Source organism: Mycteria americana, chromosome 26, assembly GCF_035582795.1.
Source record: "Mycteria americana isolate JAX WOST 10 ecotype Jacksonville Zoo and Gardens chromosome 26, USCA_MyAme_1.0, whole genome shotgun sequence".
Taxonomy (NCBI): domain Eukaryota; kingdom Metazoa; phylum Chordata; class Aves; order Ciconiiformes; family Ciconiidae; genus Mycteria; species Mycteria americana.
The window spans coordinates 1664484-1676098 of record NC_134390.1 but is presented as its reverse complement, the minus strand read 5'-3'; positions in this window follow the sequence as shown (position 1 = coordinate 1676098).

The following is an 11615-nucleotide window of genomic DNA, read 5'->3' as shown; positions in this document are numbered from 1 at the left end:
CCTCCCTCCCTCCGCCGCCCACCGCCTCTTCCGGAGCACGCCGAGCGCTTCCGGGGCACGGGCGGTGCCGGGCCGGCCCATTCCCTGCGCGCGGGAGCGGGAAGGAACCGCTCCGCCAGGGGGCGCGGCGGCTGCACCACTGCGCGGGGGGAGCCGGCGCCCCCCGCGGGCGGGAGTGGGCTGCCCCGCAGAGCCGAGGCACGGAGCGGGGAAGCGGGAGGCAGCCGCGGGCTCCGACCTTCCCGCGCCTGGGGCCGGCTTTGGTTTTTCAATGAAAGAACCCAAAATACTTTTTTCTTCCGCAAAACGAAGGCGGATCCCCCGCCCAGCGGCGGGCCGGCTCTCTCCGTCGCAGGGCCCGCCCGCAGCCCCGATCCGGCTCTGCCCCCGGCGGCCCGCAGGGGCCACTGCCGAGCCGGGCAGCGCCGGCCTCCCCGCTCCCTTCCCCCGGTGGCACCCGGCGTGCTGGGGAGGCCAGCCGGAGCAGGTTTCCGGGGACGAGCCCGCTGCCAGCACCCCCGGGGCGGGACTGTCCCCCTCGGCCGTCACGGCGCGCCCTTCACCCCCAGCTTGCTCACAGACGGGGAGGACGGGGACGTGGCCCCAGACGGGGAAGGGGCCGGGGCGGCTGCCAGGGCTTCCATCGCCGGGAACGGGTGGGGAGAGGCTGGGAAGAGGAGAGAAGCCTTGGCTCCGGTGAAAACCGTAACAGGACGCAGGATTTCCTCCAGACAGCGCCAATACAGAACGGGCAGAAATCCACTGCAGTGTCTCTGTCAGGCTAGGCCGCGACGCCAGCTCATCTCCACGGGCAGGGCCCAGTTGAGCCCGCTGGAGCCTGAGTGGTTTATTCTGTGCGCCGCACATTTAATAGTCACATCTCCGTTGCGGAGATGACGCCGCTGAGATTGCAGTGTCAGACTGACAGAGAAAGGGTCAAATCTCACCTACTGAAAGCCCCGAACACAAGAATCCTGCTCGTGTGTGCCTCGGCCGTCTGGCGTTACACAGACCCACGGGGGCAGCAGTGGAGAACACCGCCACGGAGGGGACTCCTGCAAGGAAAAACCACTCTGAAACCATTTCCCTTTAGAAGGGAAAGATCCACAAAACTTATCACAGCCCACTTAGGGGAACAAGGGTTGTTCTGGGGATCTGAGGTGATCGAGTCATACCCTATTAAAGAATTAAAACATTCTGCAGTGGGTTTGGTTTGGGTGAAGGATACGGTTTTCAGACCGCAGGGTCCCTGTCAGTAGGATGTTGCTGTGGATCGCCGCTGCTTGCCCCGCAAGGGAACCCAGGTCCCGCTTAACACCATTACCTGCAATTATGGTCTCGCAAATCGGGGGTGTTTAAGTCAGCAAAAGAAATAATCGGGGTCCATTGAAGAGATTAGGAACAGTAGCACAAGCCGTACTGCAAATTGTGGGTCCAGCTGGCAGGTTCTGCGGGTTTTCGCTGACTGGCATCTCCAAGAAACACACGCACGAAAGAAAAGCAAACGAAAGTAGCAGAAACCAAGGAAGTAACTTTGAGCAGAATAAATGAGAAGCGACTCTTTACAGACCGCGGAATCCGTTCTGGAAGCCCATCTGCTGCCAGGGGCTACCCGACTCCAGACTGCCAGGGACAGCACGGGAGCAAACCGCCTTCAGTTCGTTATTTATTATGACACTTGGCGAGACCTTGTCCCTGGTAGCTAGAAGATGGAATTGAGAACCTCTTCTTCATCCTCATCTGCTTCACCCACCAGATGTAATCAGACTTAGCGCTTCTCATCTTCAAAGCACTTTGCAAACATTAACTCATTAATCCTTGTGCCCCCTGTGAAGCAGTTAAGTATTATCCCTGTTTTACAGACCTCTTTATCTCCAAATCTGCTCATTAATTTTTAGTGTGCTCATCGCTTTAAACTGAGATATCAAAGCAATAGAGAAATCGCAGCACAAAAGACTTCTGAGCCTCATTTTCAGACCTGCTGAGTACCTGGATATCCTCCAGGAGCTCAGGGTTCTGAAACCAGGCCTTGACGGGATGTAAATTACTGCTAATGCTCCGATTAGATCATTTTCCTGAGGTTGGCTCTGCCCTACTCCCACAAGACCCGGCCATTTAATTGAAATGCCCAGCTGGTGAAGCGGCCAGTGCCACGGACGTCCGTCAAGACACTTCCCGTTTCGGCAGAGTCCTTACACGCTCACAACCTCATCGGCTTCACGTGCAGACGGGGTGGAAAAACAGGCCCAGTCTATAGAGCTAGTAAATAATTCATGCTTCGTAACAATAATTCACTGTCTTCTAAGGAGGCAATGCAGAAGCGACACAACTCGAGAAACTATAATCAGATAACATTAATGCCCATCTGGAAGGCAAATACAAACATTTTTGTGTTTACACCACGGTGAAGTTTCTTTCCTGTTAGTCACCATCTACTGTTAACTTACAGGAGGGTGGCGAGGCAAACAATTTTCCTTGAACTCCATCCAGCGCTGCTAGGGAGCCTGCTGTCTGGCTCACTGCTCTCCTCCCAAAGGCCTTCTCTCGGCAGCTGGTTTTGGAACCGCAGCAGAAACAATCGTGCCTTCTGTCCATGATGTTACAGAGCAGAATGAATTGAGGCGCACGCTGGAATGAGATGTCATATTGTGAGAACAAACGAAGGGCATGGCAGAAAGCTCCTTTTTTTACGGCAGTCATTTGCCCAGCCTTGTGGAATTGGACTACAGAGGGATTTATTTTTTGTTAGAGGTCAAATTATCTGATATGAGCAGGCGCCAGTAAAAACTGGGATTTCCTGCCACCAAGCTTCCCTCTACTCTATTTAATTTTGCTTGCTTCGGGTGCACCTTCTGAATTTATCGTTTATTCCCCAGCAGAAGACAGCGACCAGTGGCACACCGGATCTCAGGGGCATCCTACCTGCCTTTCTGGAGCAGTAAGAACCCCAGCAGTCAGGATGGGGCAGGGGGAGGATGAGGACCGTGACACGTACATCTAGACGAGGGAGCAAAGCCTTTCCCAGTCATCAGAGCCAAGAGGACTTTTTCAGCACCCGCTGATTTCGCAAGAGGAAACTCCACCTCGAGGTAGCGCTGAGGGCACAGCATCAGGAATTTGTCCTTAGGAGGCCAGAAGTTGAATGTTATAACCACCGGGCAGACTGACGAATGCAAAAGAGCAATACCTATTGTAGTCAGAAGCCTGGAGCAGCTATGCTGGCAAAAAGATTAATTACTTCTGGGTGTGAGCTGGAACCGCACACCCAGCAGTCCTGAGGTTTTGGTTACTCCCTAGCAAAGTGGGAAACGCTGCTCTCTCCCTGATTGCGCTGAGGCAAGGATTCAGTTTCCCTTTTCCTAGTATTTTACCTCTGTTCTACCCACACTGGAATGGTCGTTAGCTTCAGTCACAGCTGAATACAAACGCCACGTGTGTGATGCAAAAATAAAATGCATTCTCCCTGGTTCTGATTAAGTCCCTGCACAGCAAAAGCTTTACCTGTCTGTGAGGCTGAACCTCAGCCTGTCCGCGGGGATCTGAGGTCAGTCCCTGGGACAGGGACGATATCCTGACTCGGTTAACCATGATACGCTGCCTTGTGCCCGCAAACCCCCAGCTGAAATTAGAGGCAATGCCAGCAGAGCTAGACCACCTTTTGGCCCCAGTGTTTTGTCCAAAGATGCTAAATCTGGTCTGGTTACTAAACCCTTGCTACCATCACCATTATCAGTGAGGAATAAATATTTTTAAACACTGAATAAATATTGAGCTGGCAGCACTATCTCTGCCTCAGCTCTTGCGTGCCATCCTTCCAGACGGCCAGGGTGCCTCCAGCAACTGCAGTGGAGCTTTAGGGATTACAGGGTGTTCCCAACATGGAGCTCTGCAGACACTGGCTGGGCCTCCTTGGTGGCTTGGTAAATATGTTAGAGAAGGCTGGTCTCAGCAGGCCTGTTGGAAACATCTGGCTTTAATTCTTCTTTAAAGCCATGACATTCATTTGGACACCAAACCACTTTCCTTTCATCTATCCGGAGGACTAACCCTGTGGCAGAGCAGCTGACTTTCTGTCTGCCATTACCCTGCATTATCCTGCAAGAAGAAAGAGGTCACAGAAGAGCCAGGGCCCTGCTCTTCGCAGGAGGAGAGATCTCGGGAGAGGGCGGCAGCTCCCAACTGACACTTTCCTGCTCTTCTCCCTCCCTAGAGTTCTTTTCAAGTTGTTTCAAGGCATACATTTCTCTGTCAACACGTCTCAAAGGGGCTCAGAGGCCAGCTTAGACCTGATTTCCCCCTTAATTCACTGGACTGAGAACCCAAGCACTGGAGGAGCAGGTAGACATGGCATGCTGTCCTGAGTAGGAAAGAGAGTGCCTTGTGCTGGAGGGAGAAGCTGTGTCTATTTAGAAATCCCCAAATCCAGGATGCTGAAGGCTTTGTGGATGGGCTGGCACGCTGGGAAGAAGCCTGGGGGAATCAGGAACACAAGCAGAGGCAGAGGAGTTTTCTCAAGAACTCCTGACAGATAATTCTGGTATCGATAAATGACAACCCTAGCGAGGAGATGATGTTTTGAACTCTAAATGTGTTATTGCGCAGGAGAAGAGGCCTAAAGCAAGAATGCTGGATGTTGGAAAGATCAGCTGCACCATCACATGATCCTATGACGCCTGTAACCACAGCGAAGTTTTATCCAGCGAGACTTTTGGCTCTGTTTCTAGCTCTGAGCTCAGCAGAGATTGTGCAGTTGCATTTTCACAAACTTCCATCGATGCTGAAGTAAACGATTTGCTTTCCAGGCAAAATTAAGTCCCACCAGCATGGGATAGGTGCCTCGGGCAGCATCTGAGCTGATGAGCAGCAATTGCTGGGTCTTATTCCAACACACTTCAGCGCGAGGCAAACAGCACAGAGCTCCAGCTCCAAGAGGCAGCCAGGCAACAGCACTGAACAATCAATTTCCCATGTCAGACTCTGGCTACGCCCAAAGACTTGGCAGTGCTGGAGTGTACATACTGTGGCAATAATATTAAATAAAACGGCTCTTCTCATCTGCCTACCCTCCTTCCCTGCTACCAGGCCACTCTCTAGAAACAGCCACAGTTAAAAGGATTTACCTTTTTATTTAAAGTGCCCATATAAAAGCAATCCATGCAGGGAAGAGCAAGACAAGAATAAGCTGCCCTGTGAATTCACAGCCCATTGCCCAGCGCTGCCTGGAAGGAGCACGGCCGTGCTGTGTGGCGTGAGCGTGGTGTTGCTAACAGCTGAAGGAAATTCTTCTGCAGCTCAGGGGGGGTCTTTTGGTACCTGTGACTTTCCCTTCTTGTTGCACCGAGATTACTTGCAGGCCAGCCAGGAAACCCACCAGGGTTATCAAGTTAGCAGGAGCTGATCTCCAGTGACATGGTGCAAGAGAGCTGATGTGTCCCTCTGCCGCCTGCTTATTGTTTCATCCAGGACTAAGACTTCCTGGCAGAGAGAAGGAGCGAGTGATTCATCCAGAAGGAGGAGAGAGCTGGAGCAGGAAATACAGCTGCCAGGCTGACTCAGCATGGCTTCCCTCTTGAACCTTGAACAGATGGGAGCTGTGAAGGATGTTAATGTTTAACTCCACCATAAGTCCCCTATTTAGCCAAAGGCATCTGAGACTCATCGGCTTCTGGCAGGAGATGTTTTGCTTCGCCAGGAGCTGTGCTGGTGACGGTGCCTCAGCGGTCAGGTCAGCAATTATGCCTTTCAAAAGGCAATTAAGTCCAAAAGGCCTCACAGCATCTGATAAGCTCCAGGAAAGAGATGGATAAAACCAATGGCATTAATCAGTCCATCTCCCCAGCCCTGCGCTTTGCTGAGAACACCAACTCCAGAAGATAGATTGACACCATAAATAAGGAAAAGCTCATCAGTTGTTTGGGAAATATTGTTATCGATGATCTCCAAAGGAGCACTGCAGAGCCGCCTGCCTTTTTGCTCTACTCTTTCTCTCATTCTTCTTGCCAAGGACATTTAAATCTTTACATGACTGTCTCAGCAAGAGCGAGCATATAATGCCTAAAAGGTAGGGCTAGGACCCTAGACTTTAATCCCAGCTCTGGTACCAGCTACTCAATAGCCATTTCAGATTCCTGTTCCTGACTTCGCCCACTGTAAAATGGGGATGGTGCTTCCTGAACTTCTATTAATGCAAGAGTCACCTAATGAGTGCTAATTAGGAAGATCCAAAACCAAATCACTTGATTAGTGGCTATGAAATACTCACTTGTTAGAGGACTGCCAGTAGGTCGAGGGAGGTGATTCTGCCACTCTACTCTGCCCTGGTGAGACCTCACCTGGAGTACTGCATCCAGCTCTGGAGCCCTCAGCACTCTTGTGGACATGGAGCTGTTAGAGCGGGTCCAGAGAAGGGCCACGAAAATGATCTGAGGGCTGGAGCACCTCTCCTACGAGGACAGGCTGAGAGAGTTGGGGTTGTTCAGCCTGGAGAAGAGAAGGCTGCGGGGAGACCTTATAGCAGCCTTCCAATACTTAAAGGGGACCTATAGGAAAGACAGGGACAGACTTTTTAGCAAGGCCTGTTGTGACAGGACAAGGAACAACGGTTTTAAACTAAGGGAGGGGCAGATTTAGACTGGATTTAAGAAAGAAATTTTTTACAATGAGGGTGGTGAGGCACTGGCACAGGTTGCCCAGAGAGGTAGTGGAGGTCCCATCCCTGGCAACATTCAAGGCCAGGTTGGATGGGGCTCTGAACAACCTAATCTAGTTAAAGATGTCCCTGCTCTTGCAGGGGAGCTGGACTAGATGACCTGTAAAGGTCCCTTCCAGTCCAAAGCATTCTATGATTCTATGACTCCTTAGTGGAGCCTCTCGGCTGGGAACCCAGGTTTACATGCTCCAAAGGCTAGAGCTCCAACCGCTGATGCCAAGAACAGCCATGAGCTGCCAGGAACGGGCTCTACAAGAACTATTCAGCAGTTCTGGCTTTGTCCCACAGAGAACATACATCCTGCAGGGAGTCTATTCATCCCTTCTATTTGTTGCCTTTGCAATAACCCGAAATGTGTACAAAAGGGAAGAAATCCATAACTGTGTTCATCAGGTAGATCCAATACCTTTCTCTGTCCCCGAGAGGGCTGAGTGAGAATGAATTCTGTAATTCGAGAAAAAGAAGGAACTCTGAGCATCTGAGAATGAAAGAGCTCACAGTAAGCAACTGTGTGGTTAAAGTTACCTGCAGACAAAAAGGGGCTTGCCTGATCTGGGGAAGAGATCAGGCTGTCCTGCCGGTACCGCTAGGAAATGATGTTGCTGGACTGGAGGGAGGTTGGGGTGCCTTCATCATGAAGTAACAGCAGCTTTTGCTTTATAAGCCTCCAATGTGTACCGCTATAATAAAGCATGTGCCTGTGCTGAGACCTGAATTGTACAATATAGTCATCAATGAGCTGGAAAAAGAGGTAAACGATGAAGTGTCAAAGTTTACCAATGCTATAAAATTATTCAGGATATCCAAACTGACTGGGAAGAGCCAGAGAAGGATCTCACGATACCAAGTACACGGGCGTTCAAAACGCAGGCAAAACGAAATGCTAACAAATACGAAGATGCAGGGGCAAAGCAAGCCCAACTATAATTACACAACGATGGGGTCTAAGTTAGCTATTCCCACTCAGGAAAGAGCTCGGGGAATCATTATGGGGTATTCAACTCCACATTCACTGATGGTTAGAAAACAAGAAATATTTTTTAAAAGGAACACAACATGGAAAAAACCTGTGCTGATCTTGTAGGATATCATTGCACATTTTTTATTGTACTCCACTGACAGAGTTAAGGTTTATTCTTCTTGGTCAAGGTGACACACGTGCTAGTCGAAGAAGCAATCCCGGAGTCCTAAACTGTCTGCGTGAATGAGAGCTTAGAAGGGGCTCCAGGACCTGACAGGGGCACTTGTACAGTAACACAGGTTTACGAGGTACTAGGCCATATCTTCTTGCCTTCTGGAATAGCAGCTTTCCATAGGGCTGAAAAGCAGAAGCTTTCACCTAAAGTCACCACATCTAATACAGATGTGTGATGCCTCCTCAGTGAAGTCATGCCACAGTACTTTAATGATTGTTGTATTTTTCTATTGCCTTGGCTTTATTAAAAAACAAAAAGGGAATGTAAGGACTGACAGAAGTTTGGAAGTGGAAGTAAAATTCCAGTTTAATCAGTGATTAAACAAACTGGTGGTGCTGTTGGGAGGGGTCACGTGGAGTTCACTGGTTGGGTGGAGACCTCAAAAACAAAAAAAAGCCATGTGGGTGTCTCAGCATTGTCCATACCACAGAGCATTTCTTCAGCAGCTGCCTTACCCTATCTGCTAGTGCTGGGCCTCTTCTGTAGACAGTTTGGCAGCACCAACAATCAGAGAATCAGTCAGACAATGCAGACTCCCTCAGGAAGGGCTGCTACCCCAAGAGCTAGACACTTAGATGAAATATCAAAAAGGGAGGACTGGGAAGACAGAAAAATATTTCTTGGGATTCTCCTCTCTGGTATAAATCTACTAGCAGAGTTGCATTCTACTGCTCTAAGAGTAACACTAGGAAAGATGCCGTCCCTTGAAAGAAACATGCACCATAAACGTGTTAATAATTACACCCGAGATTATTTTCCCGGAACAGGTTGTTCATACCTTATTGACTTGTCATCCTTTATACCTGCAATTCACAACAACCTCTTACCAAATCACCAAAACACCAGAAAACACATTTTAAATCAACGCAGAGCTCAGAGCTGTCAGCTGCAACTCAGGAAAGAGATCACGGTATTGTCATTGATAGTTCTCTGAAGCCACTGGCTTGGGGTGCAACAGCAGCCAAAAAAGCCAGCTGAACATTGGCTGCTGTCAGGAAGGATCCTGAGGTGAGACCAAAGCCCTCGGTTTGCTGTTGTAGTAATCCTTGGTGCACTCACATCTGGAGTGCGGTTCTGGCCTCAAGTGCTCTGGAAGAATGTGATGGAGTTACAGAGGGTCCAGAGGAGGGGAGGGATGAGCTGCCTTAATAAGGAACAATCAAAAAGGCTGGTACTCTTCAATTAAGAGAGAAGGCGGCTGAGAAGGATCTTACTGAGGTTTACAGAGTCATGAGGGCGGTGGAACAAGTGAATGCAGACTTGACAGTCACGGAATTTCGCTATAGAAGAACAAGGAGGCACACTTTGAAACTACAAGATTAGTTTAAAACAGAAGAAAGTATTTTTTGACACAAGTCTGGAACCTGGTGTTACAGAAGACTGTGGAGACACTATCAACAAGTTAAGAAGGGATTACATAAATTCACAAGCAACGGGTCCATAAATGGCTGCTAAAAGGACAAAGATGCACCTTTTAACATCTCTACTACACTGAGGATGCTGGAGAGGGAAACAGACAGCAGCAAGTACCCTGGCTCACATGCTCACCCAAACAGCATCTCCTGTTGCCGCCACTGGAGACAGGCTACTGGGCCAGAGGTGTCATTGGTCTGACCCAGGAGGATGTTTTTAACATTCTAAATTCAATCCTGAAAACCTTACCTACAATTAATTAAGGCAACATGGTATCTTCCAACAGCTACTTCCATCTGCCTCTCAGCCCATCCTTGCTGTTGTGCGCAATGCCTCCTGTTAGAGCGTGGTCTCATTTGGACGCTAATCCCACCAGCAGATCCCTCTGCCACACAGAGCTCTCCTGAGGCCAGCACAGCCAGACACTGCTGGGGAGAGGAAGCTGCACATGCGGCATAAGCACCGAGGCTGAGGCTTTAGACTGTCTTTGATGCACAGTTTGACTCTTTTTCTGTTATTATTGATCATTGATTTTGATTAGCAATCTGTGAGCTGCTGTAATGTACGTAAGTAATGAGATGCATCATTTTATCCTTGATACTTGGATAATTAAACTTACAGGCACTACCACAGTATATTTTGTATTCCCAGCATTTCTGAGTAATTACTGCATCGTATATCTGTAACTCTCAAAATGATCACTTTTGTAAGTATGTATTCATAGAGAAGGATGACAATTTCTCACTTTGAAAATCTTTAGGTCTATTGAAATAAGAATATTTTCTGTATAACCCTTAGTCAAAACAAATCACTACAGCATTTCTAGAGATGAGGCCGCACACAGGTAAAGCGGGAATGGCTTGCTAAAGGTGCCTAAACATCAGCGTCTGGTGTCATTTGAGATGCCCCATGGTGTTCCCATCACCAGAAAAAGGGGGGAAGCCAGTCCAGAGGGGTGCAAGCCTGTAGTGGCCCTGTGTTGTACTGGCCAGCCCTTTGCTGATGTCTCAGGCAGTCAAGGGTGTCTGAAATGGCAGCAGATACCTCTGCTTAGGCAACTGAATCAAGCTTGAAATGTCCTGCTCACATAACCTAGATAAACATGCAATTTCCTGTACAAGTCATGCATTTAATAACAGCACATATAAGTTTATCTGATGCGCTCTAATAACAGTGTCACGTCTGCTCCACCTGGACATACCTCCAACCCTCCAGTACACAGATTGCTATGCCATTTGTTCAAGCTATGAAGCTTGTAATTTATGAAGTGTATGTATTTTCTGGGCCATAATTCAGGCTTTTTACTGGAATGAGTAAAATTTCACATGTCAATGCTGAGATTAGCCTAAAAGTAATACCAGCATATTAACTAGTCAATTCCTGTCTTAATGGTCAGGGGATCTGGTGGAAGCTCATGAGCCGCTTCGCAAGCACTGAACAAGAAGGCTGGGAATCTGGAACAGCTCAAAGTAGAAGCAAGCTGTGGGTATGACAAAGGCCATGTTAAACTCTTGGCCTGATTAATAGCAGCAATGAGGAGACTGAACTATAGCACTGATCACATGCAATTATTTTTTTTTAAAGTCAGGAATTTGGTACTTTACACATTATGAAGAATAACATGTAGAGAAAAAGAAAGAAACACCTAAAGCTATTCCTGAAAGTGCATTGTTCAGATAAACATCTTGAGGAGCCGCTGTGCTGGTTGGAAAGCGAGCACTCGTGTCATGCTAATGAAGACACAGAAACTTTCCAGTATCTCAGGAATGCAGGTTATCTAGTTTGGCTGCTGAAAACCCTTTTTCTTGTTTTCAAACAAAACATGTCTGCAGGGGACCCCAACACCTAGCACATGCACTCCTTCCTCTCTGCACATAGCCCTTTCTTACAACCTAGCACCTTCAGACACCAGTGAATCACAGAGCACGGGGTCACTTCTGAAAGAGGTGACAAGCCATGGCTCCAAGGCCTTCGTTCCAGCCTCGCCTCACAAGACTCAGGAGCCTGTGGGCACCCAGAGCTCCAACCCACACTTGTGGTGCTCAGAGCTGTACGTACCAACTGCCTGGACACACCTGCATAGGGAGCAGCCCAGAAGGGGGGCCGAGAAGCACAGAAAGCCCCCGTTTCCTCACAACTGAGGAGGGCATCGAGCAGCCGCCCACACCCGCCGCCCTCAGCACCGCCGCGCAAAAAGCGGGAAACGCCCACTACGCACGCGCGCAGAGAAGCCCCCGTGGAGCCGGGCGGGAGGGGGCGGTGCGCATGCGCTGGGGAAGACCCCCGGCGAGGGGGCG